A 13,145-nucleotide genomic window follows, 5' to 3' on the forward strand; every position below is an offset into this window, starting at 1 on the left:
AGAACTTGTTTTCAAATGCAGGTTTGTAAGAATGTTTAAAATCCTCTAATAAACTGCTCATTTTCATCTTTAAAATTAATAAAGCTACTATGATTCTGTCAATCACAATTCTGCCTTACTGCAATCTCTGTTAAATGCTAATTAGCGCCTCCTTTTCTTATTAGCCATGTCAAATTTTAGCATCTTGGTGCGTAAATACGGCAATTTCACTTACAATTAGCATGACGCCTTCCTGATAGGAGTTAAACAAGAACAAATTAAGTCTTCCTACGAAACCAGAACGACGTTTACTAAGTCAATAGCTAGAATAAAATCTTAAATAAAAAAAGCCCTCGCTGTTAAAAGGGGTAACCAGACAAAAAAAGCGTAAGCCTGAAACGCTCAAGATTTTTTGAGGGCAGAAGCACAACACAGCTTCTTTAAAACTTTTTCTTTCGAGCGGTGCAGGCGGCCCCGAGTTGCGCTTTGGGAAAGGGAACAGCAGCGAGGGCAGCAGCTCCCGCCGCCCCATCTCTCCGGCTGGCCCCGCACGCCCCGGGAGCATCACCCGCACGGCCGCACCAGCGGGGCCAGAACGGCAGCCCGGAGCCGAAATCCTTCCTTCCTTCCTTCCTTCCCGCCTCCCGCTGCCCCTCGCTTCCCCGCTCACCTCGGCCGTGCAGCCGCAGCTCCCGGCCAGAGCCCCGGCCCCGGCCCCGCTCCGCCCGCCGGCCCCGGCCGCCTCCTGGCCGCGCCCCCGCCCCGGCTCCTGCTCCTGCCCCCGCCCGGCTCCGGCCCCCGCCTGCCTCCGGACCCCCGCTCCTGCCCCCGCCCGGCTCCTCCAGGCAGGGCAGGGCAAGGCAGGGCAGGGCAGGGCAGGGCAGGGCAGGGCAGGGCAGGGCAGGGCAGGGCAGGGCAGCCCCCCGGCCGGACACAAAGCGCAGCCCGGGCGGCGGCCGCGGTGCGTGGGAGCCGCTGCCGGGAGAGACAGCCCCAGCCCCGCAAGGAAGCCCGAGCCGTCCCGCCAAGCGCTTTGGGGCTCTGCACATCAAACTCTTGCTGTGCCCTCCGGGAAGAGCCGCGGAGCGCTCCGGATCGCGACCCTGCCCGTGCAGGAAGCGCTGCCAGCAGCAGCCAGGAGCGAGGAGGAACCGGGACCTCCGCTCCTGCCCAGCAACTTGTCACCGCACAGCTGCTCCAGACACCTTCTGAGCTGGTGTCATTATTCGGGGACTAAATGAGCCGCTTCGGTATTTGCGAAGGGCAGGATTTCCCTATAAGCCTGTTAGTGCATCAGCCGCGCTCAGGGATTGAACCTTACCCCTCCTCATGGTCACACTTGCTCAGCAGTTGCGTCGCTCCTCCGCCGGGCGCACTACAACAAAGCCGCCTCGTGTGTGGCTGGGGTTTATAGACCTCTACATCAGCAGGTCATCGGTGGATGCAAACCCACACAATCACAGAATCAGTTTAAGTTTGAAGAGAGCTCTAAGATAATCAACCATATTCACCAGTAAACCACATCCCCTAGTGCCACACCCACACAGTTTTTGAACCATCTACACATTTGCCCTTTTTGACAGGAACAAGTGTTTTAAGCAACTCTTAATGCCATCAAGCAGCAGAAGTATGTGGTCTTTGTTCTTGAGCAAAACACAGGTGAGATGAGACCCTTAAAACACCTTAAAATACAGCAATATAATAGGAAAATGTACAAACTGATGTATCATAATTAAAAGAGGCTGCCAACTACCACCAAAAAAAAAAAGAAAAGAAAAAAAGAGAGCAGGGGGTAAGCTAGGTATTTACAATTAAACTCTGTATCAATATATAGTCATATTTAATGATAGCACTATTTTTTTTCTATCTTTTTCTTTTATTTATTTTATTTATAGGGTTTGTGAGGCATCAGGTCACTTGTGACAATGTTTGGTCAGTTTGGCACTGATACTGGACTGCTGTAGCTTATAGAAGCTCGGCATCTCAATGGGCAAATTCCACTAGCACGCTTCAAGTGGTATTTTGCTTCAAACAAGTAATCCCCCTGAAGCTTTCTAGGAAAGATCAGCATCTATGATGATGCTTAGCAAAATGGAAATCTTTGAAGTGGCCACCTAGCTACTATCAAGCAACAGTTAGTAATAACAGAGTAAAATTCACTTGTATGTCACTGAGAGTAATTTGGCCACAGCATTCATAAACCAGACCTTGACCAGGTATCATAAATGTGACAAGCATTTCTCTGATCTTTCTAGTGATTAGTGGAATACCTTTTTTTCCTCATCCTCTTGTTTCAAACTCTTATTACCTGCTTGATTACTGCACCAACTAACAATGCAATTGCAACACAGACTTTCAATTCTATGCACATGAATGGAATGAATGGTTCGTGTGAATAATATCATTCTGTCAATATAATTTTTCAGTCTTTCTCACATTTTCATTGCAACATATGGCAAGAAATAACACAGTAGTGCCTAAAAAATTTATTTTCTAAAAGGAGTCCTAATTACAGATTTGTTCTATACAGATCAGCTTTCAAGGGAAAAATTACCTTGAGTTTAAAATTCCTATTTAATCTACACGTGGTCTTCAAAAAGCATTCTGGGCATTTCTTTCCCAAAGTCCCATACAAAAACGTGTTAAAGTAATGCTTTGTCATCTGCTGACACCATTTAATATACTTGTAAGTAAAATTAAAAATCCCAAATTGCCACATATTGAACACTACAGAGCAGAGCCGTCTTCCTATGTCAAACACAGGATGTCACTCCTATGACCTTTTTGACTGCAAAATGGAAGATTATCACTGTTTTGGACACTTGGGATGGGCATCACAAGACTCAGCTGTGTGACCTTAAAGGACTCAGATGAATTCAAAGCAGCAAATGTCTGAATCTGAAAGACTGCCATTGAAAATATGGGGAATCTAACCGAGATACTTTTAGGATGTCAGCAGAATCAATGCATCAAGGAGAGGAGTTCCTTATGCAGACTGAAGCAAGTGGTTAAAATCAGTGCCCAACAGGTGTTTGTTAGGGTGTGGGTGGCAGGAGGAGTCTTTTAGACTCAGTCAGTGATGTATCTCTGTAAATTAGGTGGTTCTTTGCCTAAATTCATACTAGGTATGTGGATATTAGGTGATAGTCTTCTTTGGGACGGTGGCCAAAAAATAAGCATAAATTACTTTAAGACACACCTTGATCACTTTTTGAAGAGAAACAAGATGGAGGGGAAACATGTAACATGGTTGCTCAGGACACCAGTGTCATGAACTTGATGACAGAAGAGGTTTCATCTTCTGTCTTGTTTCTTTCCAGAGTTTCACACCTTACCATGAAAAACACCGCCCCATTCAGCAGAGCAAAGAGGTGATAGCACAGTGAAGGGAAGAAAGAGGTCTTCCTGCCCATGTTTCTGTTCAGAGTTCAAGGTGTGAGCTGCAACTAAGGGATCTTTTCTATTGTGCCTTTTCAGTGAGGAGCTGGATACTCCTGTTACTGTTAAAGCACCAAGCAAAATAAACCAGTGAAGCAGCAATAATGTTCTGTAATTACCAGTTTGTAGGTAAACTGTCAGTGTTCATGGATCTTCTACTCAATCCCAGGGAATACACCAGTATTACACATTTCCATATAAAGAGTGCATAAGCAAGCAAAACTATTGCAAATTATTGTCCTGATAGGGACATCGTATTTCTAAAAACGAAAAGGAATTTTTCAAGTCATCATAAGTGTGGGAAAAAAAATTTCCCATCTTAGAGGATGACATCATTGTCTCCATAGTTGTTAATGTTGTCAATGATGTAATGGCATCTTTTATTTCTTCCTGCTAATTATGCTATTTCCCTATATGTTTTGTGTTCTGTAAAAGCTCTTTGCCCATTAAAATCCTTTTCTAAGCAGAAGCACAAATCAAAAAAGTCTAAATTAACAACATTTCATTGCTGCTGTCTTTGTTTTCCTAGATAAAAAGCAATCCAGTACTTAAACTACAGTAATATCCACAAACGGGAGGCTGTTCCTTCAGATGAAACCCACTTGCATCTGCTTTCTCCAGGAAAGCTGGCAGAAATTAATTCTTTAAGGCATTATTATATAACTTTTTTGTTTTTTCACTTTGTGGTGAAACATAGTGTCTCCCTCCATGGAGCACAAATTCAAAAAGAATAAAAAAGATGCTCTCACTCCACTTTGAAAAATTAAGGAATTCAAACCCAGGGACAGGCACACAACAAAAGCTGTGACGTGCTTAGAAATCTCTAAAAGGACTCTTAAAACATATGTGAATTGAACCTCTTTTTTCCCTATTTTTTTCCTTGCCTCGCTCTACCAGTGGGGATGTTCCCCCAGCAGCCCGAGAGGAGACACACACTCCAGCCCCTGTGCAGGGACAGCCACCCTACACCGCCCCCTTGCCCCTGTGGCCCAGCTGAGAGCACCATCTAGTATTCCAGGCACGTATTCCTCTCGGTTTTGTCTCTTTTTTTGTTGGTTTTTTTTTTTGGTCCCCAGAGATCTGCCAAAATTTCCCTTCCCCTCTGACATACACACACCCCATTTGGAAAGCGGAAGCAAGGGAGAAAATCCCGTAACTTGTCCAAAGCATGCAAGGATGATTTGTGTTCTCACTTTTGGGGTATGACTGTCACTGTTGATCTGCTTTCAGGCCTAGATTACATCTGATAAGGGCTGACCTTATTTGAGTATTCACACATTATGCACTCATGGAGAGCATGTGGACACAAAAGTCCCTCAGATGTTCTGGGCATCAATCATGCTCACAGCGTGGAGGCTGCCAAACTTTTCTTCCCTTAACTCGGGAGAGGAGAGGGTAGTTCAAGACAGACTTAATAAAGTTTAAAGCTGTGCCACAGTATATTTGGGGCCCATTGTCTTCTAAAAGTGTTCTTTTCAACAAATTCTCTGCAGTTACCACGGGCAACAATTCGTCTTTAACAAATTGGGGCGGACTGTGTGCAAACTGTCGGGAGGAGGAGAAGTGAACAAAAGGCTTGCCAGGCCCATTAAATAAAAGCCAAACAACCAAAACTCTTCCGTCTCTTAGTTGCCCCATATTTACAAAAACAAAGTAGGTTCTAAAAATCATTCCCAAAACCAGAGTATTTTCAAAATATACCTTAAATCAAATCACTTCCTTAAGAAGTCTGTTGTTCACCACACAAATACTTATATTCATTACCACAAATTAACATCTGCTTTTATAAAGAATATCATATAACCATCACTGATCACTAAAACATTTCATCTGTTGTAATGGCTGACACCTCTGTAATGACTGACACATCTTTCCCAATGTCACAAGAACCACAACTGGTTTTATAAACCTTCTGCTTTTGTCTGCATGTTCATTTGAAATTGTGAGAGCTGGGAGGAAATAACAGCACACAGTAGGTGATGCATGTGCTTCTCTGAAATTTTAAAATTCTAAATTCTTAATCTTAATTTGTAAAGCCTAAATTCTCATACAGCATCATCCTTACAGATAAAACTGACTCTACAGTCTGCAGACTTTCATGGAAACTGCCCAAATAAGCCATCATACCTAGCTCTCAAATACCTTTTATTCCCCATATATGTAGACTACATGAAATTGCTACTCTCAAAGTATGATTTGACCATGCTTTTTAACTCAAAAACTGTTTAGGCCCTGTAAACTTTATTCTAAAGCTGGCTACTCCAGCAGAAACATTAAGCTATGGCATTCTTCTCATGTGACTCGAAGTAAATAAGAAGCAAATAAGAAATAAGCAAAAAATGCAAATACTCATCAACCAAAGCCTTGGACAGGATGTCGTGAAGAGTTCAGTGTGTTTTCTCTTTTCAGTTTTAGATGCTTTTAATGATGGAGGTTTTGTTGCTGCCATTTAGGAGATCAGGAACATGATTTATGCTGCCATTTAGGAGATGCAACATGATGCATCTTATCATGGGCAGGTTCTTCTGCTTATCCAGAGATGCTTGGTAGAGGTTTTTTCCTTCCCATTTAGGGCCATTTATTTCTTAGTTATATATCAAGAGTAACTGACCCTTGAGAAAATGCAGCAGAATACTACCAAGAGAGGTGAAAAGATCTCTGGATTAAACCACAGGAAAAGTATATTGAGAAGGATGTGTTTTTCAGGCATGATACCCAAGATGATAGCATGGAGAAATCCACTACCAGTTTCACTGGGATTTAATTGAAGCCATTCACAGCTGTAGCAAAGATACTCCCTGCCTTTGGGAGGCACATTTCCTAGTGAGGACCTTCTGTGGCTGTGCATCATGTGTTGCACCAGATTCTTCTTAAAACACAAGCAGCAAACCATATATCTCATCACGTGTGGGGATCAGGATATGGTATGCTAACTAAGGGCTGAGGTTTAGGTCCAAGTCTCCAGTCTATAAAGCTGTGTTCAGTCTTAACTGAAGTGTTCCTTTGAAAGATTTTGGCTACACAGCATTAGGATAAACAATATTCCCTAGTAAGAAGGCCTACTCAGACTAATATGATTGAGTCCATGGCTTTCTTCCCCCCTTGTTTAAAAACCAGCCTTTAAAATTTAAACTTTAATACTTATTATCATTTGATGAAAAGAAATTATTCTTCTTCTATCAGTATAAGCATACACACAAACACATACACATAGATGTTTAATTTGTTGGTTCCAAATGTCATTACCATTATAGTATGGGTTATTCTATTATATGAATAAAAGCCCATTTTTCTGACAAGCTGGCTGAAAATCTAAATGTGTGAGGGAAGACTGTATCTTTAGCTTTACTGAAGCTCCTCACTAGGCTGACTGTATTCAGGTAAGGAACCGACATCACAAAAGTAAAGTTAATGGAGCTTGGACATGTGTTTGACCCAATAAACCAGAAACTGGTATTTATAGGGTTTTGTCATATGCTGCCTGATCTTGCAGTGAGAACCTGCACATGATTCTCCAACTGGAAGTTGTCCTCACAAAGTGGGAGCCACACACCTCACAGCAATATATCTACCACAACTACACTGCTACAGCATCTGCACTCACCCAACTGCTGAGCCAGGGCTGGCTTCTGGCCAGATGTCACAGACTGTGGCAAAACAGAACTGTACCCAGCTACAGAAGCTAAAGAATTCCTCAAAAGGTCACATAATTTAGCAATCTCTGCGCTGACACATCAGATCAGAGCAATAGCTCAGTTTGTCCATATTCCTGTCTCCAATAAAAGGTATTTGCTTTTTATTAATTTTTAAATGCACTGCTTTTTAATTTCATTGGGATGTCTCCTGTCTTTTATTATGTAAAAGGTTAAATGGAAGAATTCAATTTGCTTCTTCTATTTATATGTATTATTTTATTTTCCATTTTCTGTCTCCTCTTATTGAAGTCCTCTCTAACCATCCCCCAAATTTTAAGTTACTTGTTCCTCAAGGAGATGGTTCATCTCATATTTTATCACCCACCTATTCATCCTGTACCTTTCTATCAGCTGAGGTGTCCTGATGCAAATGCAGCATTCTTGGAGGGATGTGACACTCACTGACAGACACTTTCAGAAATCAGTTCTATCTCTTGTTTGAAGTCAAATGTCTTTTTCACTTTCCTCACTGCAGAATGAAGATTACTTTGACTTGTTCAAGACAAAAAGAAGGATACTTTTTACTCAGATTTATTTCAACACTCTGGAAAATATACCAGTATTTTGTATTTGACAATGTGCACTTGCCAAAAATATTTTAACCTGCATGCTTGTATCAAGTTTAGAAAATCTTTCGCAGTTTAGCTGAATTCTTTCTGATTTAAACTAATTTAAATAACTACTTTTACTTCCCCTGAAGTCACTCTTTCCTCCAAAGGCTACCATACCCAAACCCACTTTCAGAAGTAGCTTATTGCTGTCTTCAGGGTGGCAGGAGCAGTGTGCCTCCCAAATCTCCATTTCTCCTTTCCCTCAACATGCCAAACAATGAGGCTGCAAGAGGACAGAAGAGGAAGCCAAACAGAGCTGGGATGGTTTGCTGGGATGACTGGGTACAGAGGGGAGGAGTGAATGAAGAGAGATGTAATTACCCTCAAAAAATTCTTTTAATCATTTCACACTATTTTTTCAGGGCTTTTATAACTGAGAAAAGCTATACTAATGAGTGCATAAAAATAGTAATAATACTTTTATACCATGTAGTGTTCTCAGCAATTAAGTTATGCTAGAGTCTCTTGGTACAGTATCTTATCAGTACATAATTTCATATTTCAGAAGTGCCTTTCAGCTCAGTTTGGATTTCAGCCTTCAAGCTATTCTCCCAAGCAATAAATGGACAAAGGCATAGATTTTTAACCCCATTTCCAGCCCAAAAGCATGTCTGATGGATTAAAAGTATCCTATACATTCAAGATAGGCATCTACCAAAATAACACTACTCTAATGCTGGTTGAAGGTATTTCCCACCCCCTCATACATATGTCTTTACTCACTACCAAATTCCAATTGAAATAACTTTTCTTTCTGAGCAAAACTTGTTCCTGTGTTTACAATTGCATTTCCCTAACTGCAAAGCAGGTCACCGTGAGGAACCACAGTGGCATACTGGTTTTAGGTACCCAGCTCTCCAGGGAGGTTACCTCCATAATATACAGCCACTATTCAAAACTTTCCTGTCATTACAGGTACACAAAGACCACAGAAGCCAACCAAACACATGGAAAGTAAATGTATTTTGTGACTTCAATGTCATCAAGAGCCCAGCAAGCAGGACTTGGCAGCAACATAAGTCTTAGCTGTATTTACAGATTTACCGCAAGTGCATGATAAGGAAAAAAACACCCAAAACAAAACAAAAAAAAACAAAACCCAGAAAGAAAAAATGCCTAAAACCAACCACATTTCACTCCATTGCTACTGAATTCTATGTATTACAACACAAGTCAAACCTCAAAGCAATCCCTACTGTGATGTGGATACAACAAGACCTGAGGCACTTCTGACTGGTATGATGAGTTTGAAGGCAAATCGGAGCGTGCATAGTCCACCTGTCAACTGAATTTTCAAATAGTAATTTCAGTACCACTTAATTTTGCAGTATTATCAAAAATAAATCTAAATTTGAAGACACTAGACTTCTACAATATCTCTCCTTTTAGAGGAGCATATTGTTTCCTTGTTTGGTTGGGTTTTTTTAAGCTAAATTGCACATTAAGACAATAAAAAAACCCTTTGGCTCCACCTGTTTAAGTAAGTAGACAGCTTCTTTAGACCTTCCTGCTCCTTCACCTGTCCCCAGTTACAGAGCACAGCTGTTTGGGGGCTTAAGATTTTTTTTGTGAGGTAACAGTTGATGATAATCTCATTAAATCCTTTCTAACACTTTCCAGTTCATACAGGATTTCCTTCACCAGGGTGAGTGGAACAAGGATTGGCTGCTTAAGAAATCACTGGGAAAAAAAAAAAAAAAAAAAAAAAAAAAAAAAAAAAAGTCGCCCAAATCCCTCCTCACAGAGGAGGGTGCAAGAGAACCAAAGCTCAGCCCTAGCCAAGGGGCTGGAACAAATCCAGAGATGCAGCACCTCTTTGCTGTTTTTCTCTGCAGCTGAGAAACTGCATTAGAAGTGTAATCCCTGATATCTTTTGCGTGTAAAACACATGTGCTAAACAAGCTCCTCTACCTGTAGATCATTCTGTTTAAATGTCCAGAGTTCCCCTCTCTGCTACCCTGGGAAGTACTCATTGCAAAGGAGCTGTGTTCTCAGGGAGAAGCTCCACAACCAGGTTGGCTGCCCAGACATCAGTGCCATTCCCAACAACGGGAGAGGAACCTCCCCAGGGAGAATGGAGTGTGAAACAAAAGCAAGACAAAAAGAGGCCTGACTGTTTAAATATGTCTTCTATCAGATCCTACAAGCCGTGCTGTGGGTGCTCTGAAGGCACTTCCAAGGAAAGGGACCTCCCCAGAGAAGCCTTGGGTGCTAAGCAGATGTTAGTGAGACACAAAAAGCTGAGATGTCCTAAACTGCTCTAAGACCAGACAGGAACAACTTTTAGGCTGCATTAGAGAAATCTCTGTAGCATCAACTACTTGTATCAAAACGGTCAGTTTTCATTTCACTGCACAAGGTCTCAGCAGTTTAATAGGATTTTTCCCTATTTACATGCACTTAAATGGCAAATGCAAATTTCCTGCTCCAGCTGCCAAAAAACACTTTTTCAACCTGCCTGACTAAAACCACCCAAAACCAGCAACGCGAAAAGTGCAAGACAGTTTAAGTTCTGTAGAAAAGGCTGGCCAGCTCAGGTATCTGGGTAACAAATATTTTTATAGGCCTTTCAGTGGCTCGAATCCAGGACAGCTCTGCAGTGATTTATTTCTCCAACAGCTTCTAGGGTGGCCTATGTAAAATTAGCTGGTAATCACAAACCAGGCCCCTAGTGGGTACGTTCCACACCCAAAGCAGCAGCGACTGGTGCTCCCTTGCTGAGGGTCACAGGAGAAACAGCAAGGACTGAGGGGGGAATGCGGGATATCTCAAGCTGTCAGGAAAAATGGAGCTGAACATCAGAGCATTATGACCAGAACTTTTCAGGATCAAAGCACAGTTCATCTTATTTAAGCCATAAATGCGTCACTTTTTATGATTGCCTTGCTAGTACTCCGAATAAGCGTTAAGTACAGTTTTTAAGGGTTATACAGAATTTGTCTTGCAGAAACCTGCTCCCTTAAGAGCACACAGCATAGGCTGTTTGCAGTCTGAGTTGCTACTGCAGCTCAGTTTTTTTAACTGAAAATTGTCCCTACATCTCAGCGTGGAAGGGAGAAAATATTAACAGCACAACCTCTGTATTGACCCTTGAGGACACTTCTGATGTCTGATGTCCACTGATTAGGACTTTCTACATAATTGCAACACCTTAATTACAATGGAATTGGTTGCAAATCCCCATGCACTGAAAGTCTGCAACTCTTGCCACCACCTTCCCTGCTGCAGGACCCCATGGATGCAGGCTCCAGCTCCATCCATAGAACAAACATGCAAACACATTGCAAATTCTTTTTTCCTGCCTCCAATGCAACTCCAGCAACCTCCACCAAAGCATCCAACCAGAACAGAGGCTGAAGTGTAGTGCCTATAATTTTTGTTTGGCCAAGATGATTCAGCAACATCATGTGCTGATGCAACCCTTTTATCATCACTATCTCCCAATGACCTTAAACCATCACCAGGCTGTGGTAATTCTCACACGCTAAAGAAAGCTAGAAATTAATGGGAGACTCCCAAATCTTACATGACAGCAGCTGCTTTTCTTCAACAATTCCCCGCTATCTTTAAGAGAAGTGATTCAGACAAATGTTACAGTTTTATGGTCTCGATTCCTATTCACTCAGGTCTAAGAGAGTAAGTTCCTCGTATCTAGATTCAGTTTTACCATGTTTTTCATTCATTTTGGCTGATCTATTTTTGATATATTCTCGGGCTGCACCACCTTAAAATGTGCTAATTTAGTTCCCTGGCTGTAGATAATATGTTCATCCCAGCACTTGCAAATATTCAGATAGAAAATAAAAACTAGACACTAGAAGTCACGCGCTTATTTAAAACATGTAGCTGGACAGTATCAATATGACACAGGGATAGTAGATTAAAATTAACCTGCAATTCCATAATATCAAATAAATCGACCTGCTAATGAAAGGAAACACATTTCCATAAGAATTCGAGTGGTATCCAAGTAACAATTCCATGATAATACATTTTCAATTAAAGAATTACAATAGACTACACTTATTTTTTTCTCTCTAATGTTAGGCTGTAATTTATTATTGTGCAGGCAGCTGAATATTAACCTACAGCTTCTGTTCTTTGTCTTGGTAGTAACTGGGAAATGTTTTCAAGGTCAAATACTTTTTTAGTAAAAAAGATACCTACACGCCAAATTTTAAAAGTTTTCTTCTTTTTTATTATCTGGTTGCTTGTTCTTACTTATTTTAGCAAGTTAGATAAATATTAACAAAATCTATGAGAAACTCTGCCAGACTCATGAGTGCAGAGGAGTGTACCCACTCATAACAAATGCAAAAGTAGGTCTATTTGTTGCTATTCTGTACCCAAAAAAGGCTCATGTTATAAGGCCACAAGATATGAAATACAAACTCATGGTTATTAAGAAAGTAGAGTCATTTAGTGAGTCAGTGTTTGCAGGGGGCAGCAAATTTATTAACTGTCCATTTATGGTGACAATCTCCTAAGTTCAAGAGCATGAAAATTAAATTCACCATGCTCATTAATTATCTTACGTGGTTCACTTCATATTATATTGTGTTACAACGTATCACTCACTGATGTTCCCATACAGTACTATATAATGTTCATATTTAGCCAAATTGCAAGCAAAATGCATGAAATTCTAAAGATTATTTTCCATATGCAGCTATATATCTGTCAATAACTACATTCCTGAGTTTTGGTCAGATGGCCCTGATGCCTGAGAGGACAGGAACAGTACGCTGTATTGTTAAATCCCCCACTAAGGCTTAGCTTCAGTAATTCAGCTTTCAGGACAAATGCTAAAATTCAGTAGTAACTGAATTTAAAACTCAAGAAAGCTCCATCTCTACCCTTCGAATATGTGAAAAATGTTTTTCCTTGAGCTTGACAAGGAAATGAAAATAAGGAAAATGGAAGAGAGAATCAAGATACTGTTCCCATTACACAGTATCTGTGGAAGGATTATTTCAAGTTAGAAAGCTACCAAGACATGGAAAAAAAAAATTAATTCTTACATGTTGAACAGTAGTTCCTGCTTCCCATGAAAGCCATCTGTTCTGTGTATGTACATGGTTTGAAAGACATTCCCAGGATTGTGTCAAGCCAAAGGAATCCCCACTAAAGTTACAGAAATATAAACTCCCTTCACACTGGCAGGAGAGCGCTAAAATGCAGCTCTGAGGACATGTAGAGCTCCACCCGCCTCAGGACCATCAGAGTCCTGCTGGCATTCCAGGCATTACACAGGATTTTCCCATCTGATATTGGGTTATGAGAACTGAAACTTTAGCAGGGATAACACTGCAATACTTTGAATTAGAAATTCTTCAGATGAGTCTAAGGCGAGAGTGCCACTCTTCTCTATTGCAAAATGGCATCATCACCCTTCCTCCCATTTGCAGCTGACACGAAAAAT

General features: G+C 41.2%; 1 protein-coding gene across 9 annotated transcripts in view; it reads right to left on the reverse strand.

Moving 5' to 3' along the window:
* The window catches only part of BMPR1B (bone morphogenetic protein receptor type 1B), a 228,600-nt gene that overhangs the window by 69,680 nt on the left and 145,775 nt on the right, over positions 1-13,145 (reverse strand). Inside the window, exon 1 of one of the 9 annotated variants that reach the window (XM_086888432.1) lies at positions 1,301-1,507. The exons of 6 other annotated variants lie outside the window; for them this stretch is intronic. The gene's annotated coding sequence lies outside the window, so the exon portion shown is untranslated. Of the gene's footprint in view, positions 1-214; positions 716-1,300; positions 1,508-13,145 lie in introns of those variants that run through there. 2 more of the 9 variants (XM_086888428.1, XM_086888434.1) reach the window with 2 other exon arrangements.

Source organism: Cyanistes caeruleus, chromosome 5, assembly GCF_971803275.1.
Source record: "Cyanistes caeruleus chromosome 5, bCyaCae1.hap1.1, whole genome shotgun sequence".
In the NCBI taxonomy this organism is placed as follows: Eukaryota; Metazoa; Chordata; class Aves; order Passeriformes; family Paridae; genus Cyanistes; species Cyanistes caeruleus.